This window comes from Hypanus sabinus, unplaced genomic scaffold, assembly GCF_030144855.1.
Source record: "Hypanus sabinus isolate sHypSab1 unplaced genomic scaffold, sHypSab1.hap1 scaffold_367, whole genome shotgun sequence".
NCBI classification, from domain to species: domain Eukaryota; kingdom Metazoa; phylum Chordata; class Chondrichthyes; order Myliobatiformes; family Dasyatidae; genus Hypanus; species Hypanus sabinus.
The window spans coordinates 1-14,909 of NW_026781263.1; the positions used below are offsets into that span (position 1 = coordinate 1).

Consider the following 14,909-nt stretch of genomic DNA (forward strand, 5'->3'; position numbering starts at 1 on the left):
CAGCCCACTCCGGCTGTCCACTGAGGAATTTTAATGAACAGAATAGTACCAAGTAAACAGCCCTCTCCGGAGCCATAAGTCTTACAGGAGTCATAAAATGGTGGAACAACAAGTCTCTTCCTCCCTGTGTTATCTCTCCCTTATCTGAAGCAAATGTTCCAGTCCCAGTATGTTTTTGTTCCATCTCTTTCTCTCTCATTAGCAGCCTGGCAACAGTAACGGTTTGGAATTCTCCCAAGGGAGGGGGACATGGGCAACCCTGCACCCTTCGGCCCATCAGAGCTGTTCATCCTTCGTAACACCCCCATCCTTGTAGGAATTTTCACCAAAGGGGAACATTAACTAGTACAGCGTTTTACAGGATTACAGAGTTTAGCAAAAAAAAATACAGAAGTGTTCTTAACTATAAAGCAATACAGATATACCTTCACTTTGCATCTGGATAAACAGTCAGCGATTACATTGTCGCTTCCTTTAATATGTTGTATCTGCAAACTCTTTTAGCATCAGACTCCAATTTAATAATCTCCTCTTTTTATTTTTCATGTTAGCCAGCAATACCAACTAGTGTTGTGATCTATATAAACAATTAAGGGTCCTTTGTGAGTGAACAAATGTACACTTCAAAATGTTGTATTTGCCAAAACAAGTGCCACAATTCTTTTTCTACGGTAGAGTAATTACTCTGGTGCACATTGAACGTCCGAGAGAGATACGCTACCGGGTGTTTCTACCCATCCCCTGCTTTCTGCAATAGGACTGCCCCTGCAGCCTCATCACTTGCATCAGTCGCCAGGGAGAAAGGTTCTAACGAGTCAGGTAGTCCTGTTTAACACAGGGTGATGGCACAGTATGGTTTTTAACTTGTCAAAAGCATCCTGACAAGAATTGTTCCACTCAAAGTTTTCTTCCTTCTGTAGGAGTTTTGTAAGCGGGAGGGCGATATCAGCAGAGTTCTTACAAAATTTTCGATAGTACCCCAGCATGCCCAAAAATCTTCTTGCTCTCTTATTTGTTGGTACAAGAACCTCAGAAATAGCCTGTACCTTTGCCTGCAAAGGAGCCAACTGCCACTGCCCTACCACATACCCAAGTAGGTGATTGTGGAATGCCCAAATTCACTCTTTGCAAAGTTCACTGTACGTTGGGCTGCAGACATTCTTTTGAACAGGTTTTCTACAGCCTCAATGTGCTCATTCCAGGTGTCATTCCAAACTACCACATCGTCAATATCAGCCTTGGTGTTTGTTAACCCTTTTATCACCATTCCAAACTACCACATCGTCAATATCAGCCTTGGTGTTTGTTAACCCTTTTATCACCATTCCAAACTACCACATCGTCAATATCAGCCTTGGTGTTTGTTAACCCTTTTATCACCATTCCAAACTACCACATCGTCAATATCAGCCTTGGTGTTTGTTAACCCTTTTATCACCATTCCAAACTACCACATCGTCAATATCAGCCTTGGTGTTTGTTAACCCTTTTATCACCATTCCAAACTACCACATCGTCAATATCAGCCTTGGTGTTTGTTAACCCTTTTATCACCATTCCAAACTACCACATCGTCAATATCAGCCTTGGTGTTTGTTAACCCTTTTATCACCATTCCAAACTACCACATCGTCAAAATCAGCCTTGGTGTTTGTTAACCCTTTTATCACCATTCCAAACTACCACATCGTCAATATCAGCCTTGGTGTTTGTTAACCCTTTTATCACCATTCCAAACTACCACATCGTCAAAATCAGCCTTGGTGTTTGTTAACCCTTTTATCACCATTCCAAACTACCACATCGTCAATATCAGCCTTGGTGTTTGTTAACCCTTTTATCACCATTCCAAACTACCACATCGTCAATATCAGCCTTGGTGTTTGTTAACCCTTTTATCACCATTCCAAACTACCACATCGTCAATATCAGCCTTGGTGTTTGTTAACCCTTTTATCACCATTCCAAACTACCACATCGTCAATATCAGCCTTGGTGTTTGTTAACCCTTTTATCACCATGTCAATCATCCTCTGGAATGTCCCTGGTGCATTTTTCATTCCAAACGGCAAGACGTTGTACTCGTAAAACCCGGATGGGGTGACAAAGGCTGAAATTTCTCAAGCCCTGTCCGTTAAAGGAAAGCACCAGTATCCCTTTAACAAGTCAATCTTAGTGATGTACTTCGCTTTCCCCATTTTATCAATGCAATCGTCCACCCTAGGGATAGGGTAAGCATCTGTCTGCGTGACAGCATTCACCTTTCTGTAATCGGTACAGAATCTTATGGTACCGTCCGATTTCGGTACTACCACGCGGAGAGGCCCACGCAGAAAAGGATTCACGAATTATACCAGCGTCTAGCATATGCTCAATTTCTTTTTCTACTAGCTTGTTATTTTCCAAATCCATCCGCTAAGGGGATTGTTTAATCGGCTGGGTCGAGGTAACAATGACATCATGCTCTGTTCCTTTACACCTCCTTGGAACATCTGGACATAAATCTGTATGCCGTTTAATGAGCTGTGTTAACTGCTCTCTTTGTTCAGGCTCTAAGTGATTGACTTTATCAGCAAGGTTGGCTGGAATAACTGAGTTCTCTAGTCTGGTGGGTATTATACTTATCTTTTCAAAACGCTCTGGGTCCTCCTCAACACTCCTCTCTACCTCATCAGTTTTCGTGACTGCACCGACCTCCGCGGGGGTCGTTTCATGATAACCTTTCAGCATGTTTACATGAACCAACTGGTTCGGCCTGCGCCTATCAGGGGCTTCAATCACATAGTTCAGCGAGTCTATTTTCTTAACTACTTTGTATGGTCCTTGAAACCTTGCCGGTAGGGGGTGGTAACTACAGGGAATAGGACCAAGACCTTATCGCCCACGTGAAATTCTTGCTCTCGGGTACATTTGTCATACCATTGTTTCATTCTGGTCTGGGAGTCTTTTAAATTTTCCTTTGCCAAGGCGCATACTTTATGGAGTCTTTCCCGGAATTTTAAAACATAGTGAATCGCACTGACTTGAACGTTCGGGCTAGACCACTTCTCTTTAAGTAGGGTCAAATGTCCTCTGGGCCTGTGACCAAAAACGAGCTCAAACGGACTGAACCCCAGAGATTCCTGAATCGTGTCCCTCACTGCAAATAACAGAAGTGGTAATGCATCATCCCAGTCTCGAACATCTTTAGTGTAGCGTGGAATATTTGCAACGGTCCTTGAGATTCCGGATGGTATGCAGAAGCTAAAATATGTTTAACTCCCATCTGTGTCATCATTTGCTGAAATGTTCTGGATGTAAATGTACTCTCCTGATCCGATTGAATTTCCTTAGGTAGCCCCACTGTGGTAAAGAATTTAATGAGGGCCTTCATCACCGCAGGGGTCCTAATATTCCTCAGAGGCACAGCCTCTGGAAATCGTGTAGCAGCAATCATCATGGTCATGACGTACTGCCGCCCACTCGCTGTTCTAGGCAAAGGTCCCACAAAATCCACAATGATTCGGGAGAAAGGCTCCTCAAAAGCGGGCATCGGTCTGAGAGGTGCCTTAGGGATAACCTGATTCGGGTTTCCTGCCACCTGACACGTATGGCACCTTTTGCAATAATCAGCTATATCTTTCCTCATTTCTGGCCAATAGAATTCTTTCATAACCCTATCCACTGTCTTCCTTACTCCCAAATGTCCACCTAGAGGTCACGTGAGCTAATTTCAAAATTTCATCCCGATACACCTTCGTTACTACCACCTGGTTCTACGGCCCAGTCATCATTGACTGGCCCGTGGTCGGCCTCCTCTTCCTTATCAACACTCCGTCCTTCAGGTAGTAGCCCTCTGGTTCTTTATCCAGTTCTGTCTCAGAAAGAACTGACTCTCTCAATGCCACAAGCTCCTCGTCACGTCCTTGCTCTTTTATAAGTTCTTTTCTTGCTAAGGGTAGGTCTACCTCCTCTCCTTTATTCTCTTTCACCTCCCTATTCTCCGCTTTATTATCCCCTAACCCCTCTTGTTACAGGGTCGGTTAAAACGTCTCAGCCAAATCAACATTGGACTCATTTAAACTGTCCTCTTTCTCAGCCGCCTTTCTCGACATGCTGCGAGTGATTGCGCATGCGGGATAGATCTTAGAATCCAGGGCCGGGTCCTCAGCACTCACAGGCTTGCTTGTCAGCTTCACTGCTGAACACACGTCACTACCTGTTAAATCATTACCAAGAAGGACGATCACGCCGTCTCTCGGTAATTCTGACCGCACCCCTACTTCGACTGGTCCAGATACCAAGTCACATTTTAAAATGATCCCATGCAAAGGCACAGCTTCTGTCCCTTTTCCTATACCTCTTAAAACTAGCTCTGCAGTCTCAGGACCAAAATCTAGCATTTTACTTAGGATCAATGACTGATCAGCCCCAGTATCTCTCCAGATTCTCATTGGAATTGAGGTCTCTCTTCTGAAATAAATTTCTCACGCCCCTCTCGTACTCTATCTACCTTTGCTGATCGACACACCCTGTAGGGACTACCGTTTTCCCTTTTCCTGCCTCCTTCTTCGGAGCAAAGCACTTAGATGCAATATGACCAACCTTTCCACAATTATAACATTCAAGCCAGGAACTTTCCTCCCAGGCTGCTTGTCCTCCTCCTTAACTTTACCACGAGCTCCCCGCTTATTCTCTACCTTAGCCAGTGGACTTTCTTTACCGTCCCTACTGCTTTCTGGTAACTCTTATTTGAGGAAAACTTTGTCTTGTGGGTTAGGGCATATTCATCTGCAAAACTGGCAAATTCTGATATAGAATTATTTGGCTTCTTGTTCAGATACATCCTGATATTATGCGAAACACAACCTTTAAATTCCTCAATCAGAATTAACCCACTGAAACGATGGAAATCCTCCTCCACCTTTTCTGCAGCACACCAACGATCCAAGAGCACACCCTTTTCATAGGCAAACTCTGCATACGTCTGATTCCACAGTTTATTTAAATCTCTGAACGTTTGCCTATACGCTTCACGTGCCAACTCATAGGCCCGAAGGATAGCCTCCGTTACTTCCTCATAATCCTCAGACTCGTCCATGGACAATGCCGCATATGCCCGTTGAGCCTTACTTTTTAATGCACTTTGTAACAACGCCACCCACTGATCCCTGGGCCACTTCTGATTCACTGCCACCTTTTCAAAATGCAAGATGTACCTATCAACATCTGTCTCCTCGAACGGAAGTACTAACCTAAACTCTCTACTAACATTAAACTTCTCCTCTCTTGAGCCTTTCCCTCGGTCTTTTCCCTGTTGCTTTAACCTCTCCATGTCCAGCGCATGCTGCCTGTCTCTCTCCTTTTCCCTTTCCTCCATCTCCCTTTCAGCCTTTTCCTTCTCCCTTTGTGCTGTCTAGGCAGCTCTTTCCCGCTCCCTTTGCACCTCTAACTCCTTTAGCTGGAGCTCATTCTCTCTTTTCTTCTGTTCCGCGTCCAACCTTAATTTTTCCAACTCTAACAACTCTAACACCCCAACAACTGGTTTCTTTTCAGGGATAAGTTCCAATACCCCCAGCGTGAACACATCCTCGGATATATAATACTGGGCTATGGCCCTCTATATCTCCCACTTTTTCATTGACGGCTTCAACTCTGATAGATTTAAACCTTTTGCAATATTCACCAAGTCTGTCTTTTTGGCAATCTCTAGCGCCTTCAGAGTGGGGTTTTCTATAAATTCATCTATATCCATCTTTGCTGGTTTCCCGTCTGGTTACCCACCCCCGTTTGCTGGTTTCCTGTCTGGTTACTTACAGCCCGATTCACTGCCCCCCCCCCACCAATTTGGTATCAAATCTCGAGACGAGGCCCCAATTTGTTATGTACCCCATAACTGGGTGTCTTATCAGCAAAGATAGAAGTATCCATTGCAGTCTGGTACTATTATCAAAACAGTGTTTATTAGTAAAATATACAGATATTACACGTTAGCAATACTAAACCTAAAAGTGTGGGTATAATAATAATCAATAATAAACAAGCTCTCTTGATGTCTAGGGGATAATGAATTGTCATATGTGAATATAAAGTTCAGTTCAGTTCATACAAGCTGAGGTAGTTGTTGGTCGATGTGTTGTAATTGTTGGGGAGAGAGAGAGAGAGAGAGAGAGAGAGAGAGAGAGCGAGCAAACAGTGACAGCCAGTCAAACCTTCCTTTACAATCTTGATCCATTGATGTGTTGGCCATTCAGGTATGACTGCTCTGTCCTTTAGCTAGACCGTTCTTCTATGGTGGACTCGTCACCCAGATAAGGGTGGACACACACACAAGCCCCCACCGGCCTCGCTATAAACACTGTGAGTTAAAATTGACCGATCCTTTGTCAGGTCTCCGATGCCCCACACTTTCTCATGGGTTCCAACACTTAAGCAGTGCTCACTAGTGTGTCTCTTGGTGTGTCTGAGGGGTGTCTCCCCAGACCTCAGTTTTATCCCTATTCATGGGGTCTCAGGTGTCAATCAGTTTTGAATGGCTCAGCCTATCAAACCAGCCCACTCTGGCTGTCCACTGAGGAATTTTAATGAACAGAATAGTACCAAGTAAACAGCCCTCTCCAGAGCCATAAGTCTTACAGGAGTCATAATATAGTGGAACAACAAGTCTCTTCCTCCCTGTGTTATCTCTCCCTTATCCAGTCCCAGTAAGTTTTTGTTCCATCTCTTTCTCTGTCATCAGCTGCCTGGCAACAGTAACGGTTTGTAATTCTCCCAGGGGAGGGGGACATGGGCAACCCTGCACCCTTCTGCTCATCAGAGCTGTTCATCCTTCGTAACAATAGTAACTTAAACAAGATAAACAGAGGTTAATAGTATTATGTATATATATGTGTGTAAATAAAACTCCCAAACTATTGAGCTCGGGAGAAACAAGGCTTGGAGTCTTGAGATGGTAAATTATGAAAGTTCAGTTCATCCACAGAATAGGTGATGAGAGAGATATTTGTAATCCAGGGTAAATGTTGAGAGAAGGCAATTATGTCGAATTCCACAGGTTCCATGGTGGTAAAACGAGAGAACAGTCACTGTAGATTTTATCTGTCATCCTTCCAAATCCACATACTAATTATCACCCAACGTGACTTGTCACAAGGGGTATCGTCTTCAAATGAATTACCACACCATGCCCAGGCAAGGGTTAACACATCAGTGGTCTTCACAGGATATCCCAAATCAGATCCACTCCTATAGCTCAAACAAGGTAACAACCACACATTTGATGTAAGCTGAATCGATAATTAACCCACCCTTCTGGGCATAGGAAAAATCCAAACAGTGACCCTTGGCCACTAGTTCGCTTGTTTCGATCCTTCCATTTTTCCTCCTTCATCTGACTCTGAGAGTCTGTGTCCAGAGTTAAAGCTCAACAAGCTGCGAGCGATGTAAACAAGCTGCGTCAGACTTATTCACCTTCTTAATCACTCTGTCTCTCTCAAAATAACAGTCCACAGCAAATGAAACAAAGGGATTCATAACAACGGCCACTCCCCATTGTGAATTGACTGGTGTGCCAGTAGTTGGGATGAGTGAGTGAATCCCTTCCCACATTCTCAACAGGTAAACTGCATCTACCCAGTGTGAACTCGCGGATGTCTCTGTAGGGTGGAAGAGCGAATGTATCTCTTCCCACATTCTGAGCAGAGGAACGGCTTCTCAGTGGTGTGAACACGCTGGTGTCTCAGCATGGTGGAAGATTGAGTGAATCTCTTCCCACATTCTGAGCAAGTGAACGGCTTCATCTCAGTGTGAACTCGCTGATGACTCTGTAGGTGGGATGACTGAGTGAATCTCTTCCCACAGACTGAGCAGGTGAATAGCTTCTCCCCAGTGTGAGTTCGCTGGTGTCTCTGTAGTTGGGATGACAGAGTGAATCCATTCCCATAGACTGAGCAGGGGAATCGCTTCTCCCCAATGTGAACTTGCTCATGACTGTGTAGTTGGGATGAATGAGTGAATCCCTTACCACATTCTGAGCAGACGAACGGCTACTCCCCAGTGTGAACTCGCTGGTGCCTCTGCAGTGTGGATGAATGAGTGAATCTCTTCCCACAGACTGAGCAGGTGAAAGGCTTCTCCCCAGTGTGAACTCGCTGATGACTCTGTAGTTGGGATGACTGAGTAAATCCCTTCCCACATTCTGAACAGGTGAACGGCTTCTCCCCAGTGTGAACTCGCTGATGACTCTGTAGGTTGGATGAGTGAGTGAATCCCTTCCCACAGACTGAGCAGGTGAATAGCTTCTCCCCAGTGTGAACTCGCTGATGTCTCTGTAGGTTGCATGACAGAGTGAATCTCTTCCCACAGACTGAGCAGCTGAACGGCCTCTCCCCAGTGTGAACACGCTGATGTCTCTGTAGTTGGGATGACTGAGTAAATCTCTTCCCACATTCTGAACAGGCGAACGGCTTCTCCCCAGTGTGAACTCGCTGATGACTCTGTAGGTTGGATGGATCAGTGAATCCCTTCCCACAGACTGAGCAGGTGAATGGCTTCTCCCCAGTGTGAACTCGCTGATGACTCTGTAGTTGGGATGACTGTGTGAATCCCTTCCCACATTCTGAACAGATGAACGGCTTCTCCCCAGTGTGAACTCGATGATGTCTCTGTAGGCTGGATAACTGAGTGAAACTGCTCCCACAGTCTGAGCAGGTGAATGGCCTCTCCCCAGTGTGAACTCGCAGATGACTCTGTACTTGGGATAACTCAGAGAATCTCTTCCCACAGACTGAGCAGGTGAACGGCTTCTCCCCAGTGTGAACTCGCTGATGATTCTGTAGGTTGGATGGATCAGTGAATCCCTTCCCACAGACTGAGCAGGTGAACGGCTTCTCCCCAGTGTGAACTCGCTGATGACTGTGTAGTTGGGATGACTGAGTAAATTCCTTCCCACATTCTGAGCAGCTGAACGGCTTCTCCCCAGTGTGAACTCGCTGGTGTCTCTGTAGGGTGGATGAATGAGTGAATCTCTTCCCACAGACTGAGCAAATGAACGGCCTCTCCCCAGTGTGAACTCGCTGATGACTATGTAGTTGAGATGACTGAGTAAATCTCTTCCCACATTCTGAACAGGTGAACAGCTTCTCCCCAGTGTGAACTCGCTGATGACTCTGCAGGTTGGATGGATCAGTGAATCCCTTCCCACAGACTGAGCAGGTGAACGGCTTCTCCCCAGTGTGAACTCGCTGATGACACTGTAGTTGGGATGACTGAGTGAATCCCTTCCCACATTCTGAACAGATGAACGGCTTCTCCCCAGTGTGAACTCGCTGATGTCTCTGTAGGCTGGATAACTGAGTGAATCTCTTCCCACAGACTGAGCAGATGATCGGCTGCTCCATTGTGCGAACTTGCTGGTGAGCCATTAGGTCAGATGACTGAGTGAATCCTTTCCCAGAAATTCAACAGATGACCAGCCTCCGCCCGGTGTGGTGTGAACTGACTGGTGTGTCCACAGGTGGGAAGACCAACTGAATCCTTTCTCACACACAGAACAGGTGAATGGCCTTGCCCAGTGTGAACTTGCTGATGTACCTTCAATTGTAATAACCGAGTGAATCCATTTCCACTGTCTGAGCAGGAAGGATGGTCGATAGGATCCCATGTTCCACTTCTTAACTATCCAGACAGAGACAACAAAATAGTCGTGCCATGTTTGAGCTTCCTGGAGACGAATTCCTTCCCGTTTTTAACCTGTAAAAAGATTTACAAAATCCATCAATGGGTTTAGGACAACATTTCAGATGAGATTACTTGAGTTGCCAAGGTTTGATCTGGTATCACACTGTTACAGTGAGGTTCAACCCAAGTTGGACAAAGAAATCATCTCCTGACTGGGCAGAGTGCTGGCATCTGGAATGACCATCAATTCCCTGATACTCTTCCTGTCTCTATCAGAATGGGGCATTTCTACCGTCTCCAATTTGAGCTTTGGCTCAGTTTGACTCTCTCCATTGGTATTATTCCCTGTTCCTGCCGAGCAGCATGGGTGCCTGGCCCCAAAGTAACTGAAACAGTCTCACGTAAATAGTTGTTCTGGATTTGCATCTAGGATTTTCTTTTATGTATTATTAACTTCACGTGCCACAGTTTTAACGCCATATAAAAAAATTCCTGCTGATATGAATGGTTGGTCCGCACAGCTGTTAGAAGGACGTAGACTGAATTTTTGTATTATTGTCACAGTAATAGAAAATTGCAACACAGAAACAGGCACTTTGGGCCATCTAGTCTGTGTTGAACTATTTAATCTGCCCTCTCCCATACCCCTACCATCCAGGTACCTATACAAACCTCTTAAATGTTGAAATCGAGCTCGCATGCACCACTTGTGCTGGCTGCTCATTCTGCACCCAGATGACTATCTGTGTGAAAAAGTTTCCCCTCATGTTACCCTTAACATTTTAACTTTCACCCTTAACCCAAGGCCTCTGGTTGTAGTCCCACCCAATCTCAGTGGAGAAAGCCAACTTGCATTTACACTATCTCTGCCCCTCTATCACAATCAAATCTCCCCTCAATCTTCTACATTCCAAGGAATAAAGTTCATACCAAAGTGCAACAACTCACACTTGTCTGCATTAAATTCCATTTTCCATTTCTCAAACCATTTTGCCAGCTGGTCCAGATCGCACTGCAAGTTTAAATGCTTTTTTGGCATTGACTAGCTGGGCCTAAGAGCCTGTTTCTTCACTGAACTTCTCTGTGTTTCTATGGCAGAGAAGCTGGCCAAACTTGCTTGGAAGGTAAAGGGTAGGAGTGACAATTGAGCAGCAGTGGCTGGAGTTTCTGGAGCAATTCGGGACCTGAGTGATTCCACAGAATTGGAAGCAATAGAAAGACAGGAGGACACAACTGTGGCTAAAATGAGAAGCCAAAGCCAACAGAAATGTCTAAAAGAGCAGGCAAACAAAAGAACAAAAACTATTCGGAAGCTTTGAGAAACCAAAAGAAGACAACAAGAAAGGTCAGATGAGCTCAGTGTGCGGAATCATGATTTGTTGTCATTAATAGGTCTCGGTAGCACCTAAAAATCTGAGGCATTTAGAGGAACAAAATATACGAGGCTTCAATTTCTCTTCAAAAGCAAGGTTCCCTGATCCAGTTACCTTTCAACTTTCATTTTGGCAGGCACATACAAACTCTACATCCTCAAAAATTCACATCTGAAGGCCTCTCACTTACAGGTACTCCTTTGCCAGGAAACAACCTGTCCCAAACCACACTTGTCAGATCCTTTCTGATACCATCAAAATTGACCTTTCTCCAATTTAGAATCTCAACCCGTGGTCCAGACCTCTCTTTTTCCATATTTACTTTGAATCTCATGGCATTATGATCACAAATTTTGTCACCACCCTGGATCATTTCCTAACAGCTTATTGCACACTTCTACATCAGGAATTCTACGTACTGATTAAGGGCACATTTGTCAAACTTTACCCCATCTAATCCTTTTACAGTATGGGAGTCCCAGTCAATATATGGAAAGTTAAAATCACTTACTGGAACAACCTTTTTTTCTTGGCATGGTCTGCAATCTCTCTACAAATATCTCTAAATCCCTCAGACTGTTGTGTGTAAACAAGCCCCAATAACGGCCACAATATCATAATTCCCTTTCCTGAGCTCATCTGGCTTTCCTCCGATGCTTCTTGCATTCTGATATACACAGCTCAGCACATTCATCGCACCATGCTCAACCATTTGATTGCTGACTCTGTCTGAGGTCTGAACAACATCTGACTGGTGTCAAGAAAACAAACTCCCCCTCATTGTCACAAAAACCAAGGAGCCGGTTGTGGATGACAGGAGGAATGGAGACACTCTAACCCCTCTTGACATCAATGGATCTGGGGTTGAGAGGGTGAACAGCTTTAAGTTCCTCAGCAAAAACATCACCAGGCATCTCAGATTGTCTGTACATACCGGTTGTTGTGAAAAGAGCACAGCAGCACCTCTTTCACCTCAGATAGTTGAAGAAGTTGGGGATGGGGCCCGGAATCCTAAGGACTTTCTACAGAGCATCCTGACTGGCTGCATCACTGCCTGGTATGGGAACTGTACTTCCCTTAATCTCAGGAAACTGCAGAGAGTGGTGCAGTCAGCCCAGTTCATCTGTAGATGTGAACTTCTCACTATTCAGGACATTTACAGAGACAGGTGCGGAAAAAGGGCCCAAAAGATATTGGGGACCCAATTCACCACAACCACTAACTGTTCCTGCTGCTACCATCCAGGAAACTGTACCACAGCAAAAAGACCAACAGGCTCCGGGACACCATCTTCTACCAGGCTATCAGACTGATTAATTCATGCTAATACAATTGCATATCTATGTTATACTGACTGTTCTATGCACAAACTATTTATTATAAATTACTATAAATTACACCGCACATTTAGATGGAGATGTAACATAAAGACTTCTACTCTTCATGCACATGAAGGATGTATGTAAGAACATCAATTCAATTCACCCTCTCCACTATCAGTCCTGTCATTCTGCTCCCATTCCCCCTACAATTCATTTTAACCACATCAGCACCCCCCTCCACCACACTTGCTCTCGCAGCCGTACCACTAGGATATTAGTCCCCTTACTGTTCTGTTCCCCTAACTAATGAATCCCCTATCACTCCTTTGACTTTCCTCTGCCAGGTAATCCCCCCTAATAGTTTCTAAAGTGTTCCACCTGTTGTTGTGGGGGATGGCCACTAGAGTACTTTGTGATGCTATTTAACCTCATTCCCCTTCCTGATTCTCATCCAGTTTCCTGTGTCCTGCACCTTGGGTGTAACTCACCTCTCTTCCTGTCATAGCTATCACCCCCTCCAACTCCTGGATGGTCTGGAATTCATCCATTTCCAGTCCCAACTCCTTAAAGTGCAGGGTTACAAGCTGCAGCTGGAGGCACATCTTGCAGGTGAGGGCATCAGGGACACTGGAGGTCTCACCACCTTCCCACCAATGTCCCCTCTAATTTGTAATGACAACTGTGCACATAAATCATGTACTGTGCATTCTATTACCCAGTGACAACATGTGCACAGTGAATTTTATATAGAGAGGTATTCATTTTCACAGCTAGCAAATCAATGTCGATAAAAATGTTGATCTCCTCTGGGTTTGATCGAGTTCATCTGCTCTCTCACACAACCTATGTAGCAGGCCTATAGTGGGTTATGAAGGATTTTCTCGCCAGAGCTTTTGCACACTGTCCATATGTGACTTGCTTGCTAAATGACGCTTTAAAAAGTCAGATTTCCAGATTTCACTCCACTTCTCCCCATTTGCAAATTCTCCAGCAACGTTTGCATCACCACAATACACACAGGTAACACCAGTTTCTGTGTTGTACATAAATATTTCCCCTGAGCCCTCTCCAGATGACTGACGGTGATGAACTCGGTGATGGCAATGCCAATGAATATGAAGGGAAGGGCAGTAGTCTGTCTCACTGGAGTCTGGCACATTTCTGATGTGAAAGTTACTTGTTGCCCAGGGCAAAGGTTTTTGATATCATTATCTTCCCAGAGAGAATGGTACAAAACATGTCGTCACGGGTAGAAAAGTCCAGGACAAAGTGAGGTGGAACAAGCAACACACACAAAATGCTGGAGAAAGTCAGCAGGCCAGGCAGCATCTATGGAAAAGAGTACTAATGCTGAGTTTTGCCGGCATTTTGCGTGTGTTGCTTGGATTTCTAGCATCTGCAGATTTCCTCTTCTTTGTGATTGGAGGTAGAACAAAGGTGATTTTCTCTACTGCTGATGCAAAAGATTTTGTTCCCTTTCTCCGAGTTCCCAATCCTTGCATTTAGATAGCTGGAGCTCAGCTCTGTCTGAGAGATCCATCGGTTCCCATTCACTCAGCGGCCGGGAGCTCCCCGGGGTCCGTGTACGGATCGTGGGGCTGAGAGAGAGGAAAGAGGGCAGGACTGTCCCGGGATTGCGGGTAACGGTGTCCGGATTTCACTGGAAATGCCCGAAGTCGGTTTTTAAGACAAAAACACGGAGAATCACTCTTACCTGCAGCCGACATTTTCAAGGCCTTCAGGGTCCTGTGCGCATGCGTGATACTCGGGGACGTCATCAGCCCGACGCTTGCGCATTTCATCTGTGCTTCAGGGCCGGCGAACTTTTTAACGCACTGCATTATGGGTAATTACGGTGCCATTAAACATTTCTGCAAGCACCGGTTCATTGTCCATACCTCATTTTTTTTTCCTGTGTGTATTAAAATCAGCAGCTGTTTTAACGCAGAAAGTGGCTCCCATAAACACCATACTCAATATCAACATGTATCTAATGCCAAAGTAAAATGCAGTTATAAAACACAGGAGATTCTGCAGTTGTTGGAAATACAGAGACGCACACACACAAAATGCTGGAGGAACTCTGCAGTTCAGGCAGCAACTAAGCAGAGGAGTACACAGTCCAGACATGCTGAAGGGGCTCGGCCTAAACCTTGTCTATTTATTCCTCTTCACATTTTCTGCCTCATCTGTTGATTTCCACTAGTATTTTGCAGATATTAATCCCCTTTTTTCCGGACAACCAGTTTCCAAATGTTTCTGATCTTTCTTTTGTAGCCATATCCTGTTGGTCTGATTCCTCCTCCTCCTCGTAAACTCGGGACCCAACTCTCTCTGGAGCCCCAAAGCCCTGGCTCAGGCTGGCAACTCTTTGGTTTCTGACTCTGCTCCATCGAAGATTCACTCGCTAGTCTGCTGTCAGACTTTAGAGGTGCATTGTGTTGCGAGACCGCAGGTTCGCTTACTGTGAGTGTCGCTTTAAGTGCGAAAGAGGGGTAGAGGGAGGGGGAGAGAGAGAGAGAGAGAGAAGGAGACTGCTGTCAGACTTTAGAGGCGC

General features: G+C 45.1%; 1 pseudogene; it reads right to left on the bottom strand.

Moving 5' to 3' along the window:
- Nucleotides 1–5,929: 5,929 nt before the first annotated feature.
- LOC132388616 (gastrula zinc finger protein XlCGF26.1-like) lies at nucleotides 5,930–14,120 on the bottom strand (annotated as a pseudogene).
- Between the last annotated feature and the right edge of the window lie 789 nt (nucleotides 14,121–14,909).